Consider the following 6,000-nt stretch of genomic DNA (forward strand, 5'->3'; position numbering starts at 1 on the left):
ACTCCATGCTACAGTTAACAAATATGCAATCCTTATTACACGTAGAGACTTTGAAAGTAAGTTACAAATGTAGCCCCATGCTAAGACTATTGTGCAACAAGAGTAGCTCATTGTCAGAAGAGAGTGCTTGTTCCAGGTTTCCTGCAAAGTTCTGCTGCGATACGGATAACAGGTGCATTAGTGTGTGAACGAAACTGCACGGCAAGTGGAAACCTACTCCAAAGTTGAAGCAGGTGGGGCAGTCCGATTCTTGTAGGTAAAGGGTCTATACTGCAGACAGATTCACCGTGTAAATTCTAGCGTTATATGGACAAAATATAATGCCGCGTCTAGCTGTAGTTAAATGGAGCCAAGAATTTGATCAAGGCCGCACAGATGTGGGTGATGCTACCGACATCGACCACAGATGGCAATGTCGAGGCAATAGAGAAATCGATTCGCATCAGTCACAGGGCGATCGTCGTGCACTTTGCTCAGCAGTTGCGTATCTCAATCCGCAGTGCTCATACCATCGTCCGAGATCGCCTGCACTATCGGAAACTGTGCACCCGTGGATTCCACCATCACTGTCGCATGCTTTACGGCGTCTCTGGGCTTCTTTGAGCGTTGCTCCGTAGAAGGCCATGATTTCCTAACCCACATCATTACGGTCGATGACACGTGTCTCCATCACTTCTCACCTGCAACAAGGAGAGCGTCTGTGGAATGGAAACGCAACAACTCGCCTCCGCGGAAGAAACGCAAAGTTACACCATCAGAAAGAAGATGATGGCCAACATTTTGTTCGAACTGTTAAGTTGTGTGCACGGAGTTAATACCGATCCTTACTCTTCAAAAGTAACAGCAGTGCGCGACATCGTAAAGAACAAGAAGCGTGGAAAATTAAACACCTATATTGTTCTCCTGCACTACATCGCAACATTCCACACGACGCGAACAAGTTTTGCTTCATCGTTTACAGTGGAAGGTTCGAAAGTATCCAACATACAGTTCATATCTTGCACCATGCTATTTCTATCTTTCTGGCAAGCTGAAAGAACATCTGGAGAGAAAAAGGTTTTCCTATGTGAGAAGGTTCACACAGCGCTTCTCGAATGGCTCCACGCCGTAGGAGCGGATTTGTATCGACAAGAAACTTAAACGGTTGGTAGGATGTTCCGAACGTCGTTTACAGAGTCTTTCTGACTATCAATAAAATTCTTTCGTGTCTGTGACCGCACTGTCAATGTGTAAAAGTTCCGACCTTTCGACAATTGTTGCAAACCGCCTACCTCAGTGTGTTTCTTTAGCAAAATAAATACTTTGAGGCAGGCCACCTGTAACAGTGGCCAGAAAGGAGGAAGTTTTACACATTGACAATACGGTCACAGACACAGAAGAACTTTATTGACTGTGTCAAGTGGTTTGCCGCTTTGTCAGTTTGCAGTGTCGTGCAGCATTCGATAAAAGGTACTACCATGTTAACGTATGATCTTTTTGAAGTCTCTTCATAAGCAACAAATTTTCATTTGTGTCAAAATTCTTCACTTTTGTCGTCTTTAGGAATTACAAAGGCTACTCAGTTTTCTTGAGCATGATGCCAGTAGCGGTTGGTGTCTTTGTTTGTACCACAGAAAATATGATACAACCATTGTAATCCTATGACTTGTTACATGAACCATTGCCGCTGGAAGCTTTATGACGTATCTGCGCACTTCATTGTAAGAACCTCTCGGAATTAGTGCTTACTACAAATTCATTACTTGCCTCATAACTCTCTTCAGTCAAAAGCATTCAATTAGGACGATTGTTGGTAAATAATGTAATGGTCTTACTGACAGACACGCATATGACGAACACGTCTCTTTTTCGACCAGCCTTAAAGTTTTGGAACGGAGAGAGTACTTCTACAGCGAAAAAGCACCCGTGTCGTCACGATAAAGACTCATCAATAGCGTTGCAGCAGTGGTTCGCACTTGGAGACGCGTGGAGAAGAAAGACCTTTCTTCAAACATTTAGAACAATAACTATTAAAATTTAACGAGGCAAATTTGCTATCCTTGAGAACAACATATAATAACATTTATACCGCAATACTGTTACGAATAAGCGACATTGTAACAGAAATGTTTGAACTAGAATCTGTTTTTCTTTTTCGAAAATGGTTACCGCACTTGCATTTAATTCGTAGCCACGTGAACTGGAAGACGTATACAATATGATAATGGCTAAAGTCGTTTGTCGTCAGGCTTTACAGTAAGAGAACCTCAGCCGACTAGCTGTTTTGTGAGCAAACAGTTTGAAGCTACCTGCGCAGGTTACAGAGAAGGGAGCGCCAAAATCCGGTTAGAGCCGCTTAGGATAAGATGAGGCGAAGGATTCCGCCGCGTGAGACTGTTTCTTATCTCTCTCCTGCTAGTTACTGCTCCATCGAAGAAGGTGCATTAGTTCTTATAACGAGCAGACCCGACATTCCTACATTACGGCTCAGAGAAAACAAACGTTTATAGTTCCGTCACTCTCTAAAAAGCGACATGTAAGGAAAATTAATTTACTGAAATAGGCGTTGAGTGTGGTAGTTTGACGTTAAGAGGTAGGAAGCATGTGAGCCAAAATATACGGTACACTGAATTGTTTTACGCTGCTACAGAGATTTAATCGTTTAATTGTGGTGTTTTATCTTCATAACATTGGAATTGCTCACATAACAGGTGCCATTCACCTGTTTTAATAGCGAGATAGTCAGTGTGTGCTGACTATTTTCTAACCTTTTTTTTCCAAATTGAAACCAATGCGGCATTTGAATCCTGCGTCTTATGAAGAGGCCAACAAAAATTCACGAAAAGTTGCAGGCAATAATGATACTGCCGTACAGAATCTGACACGTATGACTCAACGCCGAGAATAACGACGCTACGGAAATTCCTTGTAAAGTAACCCGGGAATATAGGAGCTGATCTGCTGTTAGTAAAACTGACGTCTACTGTACGTTGGTGTGAACACGATATGACTCCTAGACATCGTGGAAAAGGAAGTGGTACGGCCATACCGTCCACTGGCCTGGAACACCGTGTTACTTAATCAGCTATAAGAGAATTTATAATTTAATGTGGGATCCTAACGATTGTTTCATAAGGAGAAAGCACTGCCAGATGCGAAAGTCACTGTAAGTAATAGAATGAATGCTAGGAGCAAACAGGGGTGTAACCTGACAGACAGATTGTGTGTATACAGAATTTTGAAAGCTGGCATTTTCTTCTAATTGAAATAAATGAAAAAAAGAAGTTATCACTATCACTTCCACCGAGTGGGATGTTCGAACATTGGTTGCTAGCTCAGAAAATAGTGGTTCAAGTACCTCCTGTTTTTAATGGTTTCCATAAAGCGCTTCAGGCGAATGCCGGGATGATTCCTCTATCCCCTGCCTCGATGGAGCTTTAGTATAAACTGTTGTTCCACACGTTTCCAAGAACAACTCTAACTCTTCCTCTTTCTTTTTCTGCGGAATGTGCTGAGGTAAGAGAGGTTTACAATGAGCAGTGTTACAGTTTACGTAACTGCCGGTTGCTACGTCCTTCCTACGAAGAGTGTTAAAGAGAAGGAAAACCGAGTAATATTCTGGATAAACAAAACGATTACTTCATAAGTGACGAAATCGCTGTAAGTAGTGAAAACGGTTTCTTCTCTTAGATTCCTTTATCTTAAGTACAATATTGTGGAAGCAAGAATTTACGAACTGCGGCTAAATGTTAGGGCAAAATACTGTCCCACGCTTAAATTTCCCTTTCTTAGTGAACATGGCGTGACAACAGACTTATGTAAGATTAATTTATAAATTGCTGTCACAGGAAGTTTTGGCTCTAAAATTGTGGTCCACACGATGCTCTCTGACACTGTCTTTCTAAAGACCTTCACCTCGGCGAGATACAAATCCTCTGCTGCTTCCCTACATACTTTTCTCCACTTACCCAACACACGCTGGGAAAGTACTCGTGGACATTTGAACGATTACTTTATAAACCCTTTGAAACTATTCGTTTCCAAATATGCTGACTATCCGAAAAGCTGAAAAGGGAAATGTAGAGGCTGAGTTTAGATTTGGTGAGGCTCAGTAAAATGAAAGGGAAAGAAGGTAAAGAATTCTAGTCAGACTTTTTTTTTTAAAGTTTATGGGACTTAACTGCTAAGGTCATCAGTCCCTAAGCTTACACACTACGTATACTAAATTATCCTAAAGACAAACACACACACCCATGCCCGAGCGAGGACTCGAACCTCCGCTGGTACAACATGCAATGTGTGATTTTCATGAGCAATAAAAAGTGCGGAAATGATGTTTATGTTGATCTCTATTCCAATTTTCTGTACAGGCTCCACAACTCTCGGAACCGAGGTGATGCAAAACTTTTTTTATATATGTATGTAGGAAGTGCAGGGAAGGTATGACGAAATGGCTGCATGAAAAATGCGAAGAAATCGAAAAAGAAATTACTGTCGGAAGAACTGATTCAGCATATAGGAAAGGCAAAATATCCGTCGGTGAAATTAAAAGTAAGGGTGGTAACGTTAAGAGAGCATTCGAAATTCCATTTTTAAATGGAGATGAGAGGGCAGATAGATGGAAAGAGTACATTGAAGGCCTTTATGAGGGGGAATATTTGTCTAATGTGATAGAAGAAGAAACAGGAGTCAATATAGAAGAGACAGATATTCCAGTATTAGAATCAGAATTGTAAAATATTTTTTGTTTATTTATAGACGCAATCACATTCTTATGACAGTCATAAACGGTTTCGGCCATACAATGATCATCTTTAGATTCTTAAGGCGGCATACACTGAACACAGGTTCATGCGTTGTCAAACTCGCATGAACCTTTAGAATATGAAGATCGTCATTATATGGCCGAAACCGGCTATGACTGTCTAAGAACTTGATTGCGCTATAAATAAACAAAAAAAATTTACGAAATAATCAGTCACTCCATGTCGTTTTTTCCAGAATCATAATTTGAAAGTGCTTCGGAAGACCAAATAAGGCAGAAGAGAGAGATAACATTGTATCAGAAGTTCTAAAATTGTTGAAGGAAGTGGCAACAAAACGACTATTTATGTTGATGTGTAGAATGTATGAGTCTGGCTATATACCATCTGACTTTCGGAAAAATATCGTCCACTCAATTCCGAAGCCTGCAACAGCCAACAAGTGCGACAGTTATCGCACAATCAGCTTAATAACTCATGCATCCAAGTTTCTTGCGAGAATATTGTACAGACGAGTGGAAAAGAAAAATGAGGATGTGTTAGATGACAGTCAGTTTGGCTTCAGGAAAGGTAAAGGCACCAGAGAGGCCATTCTGACGTTGCGGTTAATAATGGAAGCAAGACTAAAGAAAAGTCAAGACACCTTCATAGGATTTGTCGACTGGAAAAAGCTTTCGACGTTGTCAAATGGTGCAAGATGTTCGAAGTTCTGAAGAAAATAAGGGTAAGCTGCAGGGAGATCGACGGGTTACTATATATCATGTACAAGAGCCAAGAAGAAATAATAAGAAGGAACGACCAAGAAGGAAGTGCTCGGATTAAGAAGGGTGGTGGGACGGGGATGTAGTCTTTCGCCCTATTATTGAATCTATATATCGAAGAAGCAATGATGGAAATAGAACAAGGTGAAGAGTGGACTTAAAATTCAAGGTGAAAGTATATCAATGATAAGATTTTCTGATGACATTGCTATCCTCAGTGAAAGTGAAGAAAAATTACATGAGCTGATAAATAAAACGATCAGTCTAATGAGTACAGAATATGGATTGAGAGTAAATAGAAGAAAGACGGAAGTACTGACAAATAGCAGACATGAGGTCAGCGAGAAACTTACCATCAGGATTGATGGTCAGGAAGTAGGTGAAGTTAAGATTTTCTGCTACGTGCGCCGTAAAATAATCAGTGACGGACGGAGCAAGGAGGACATCAAAAGCAGATTAGTACTGGCAAAAAGAGCATTCCTGGCCAAGAAAAGTCT

The sequence above is a fragment of the Schistocerca nitens genome, chromosome 2 (assembly GCF_023898315.1).
Source record: "Schistocerca nitens isolate TAMUIC-IGC-003100 chromosome 2, iqSchNite1.1, whole genome shotgun sequence".
Classification (NCBI taxonomy): Eukaryota; Metazoa; Arthropoda; class Insecta; order Orthoptera; family Acrididae; genus Schistocerca; species Schistocerca nitens.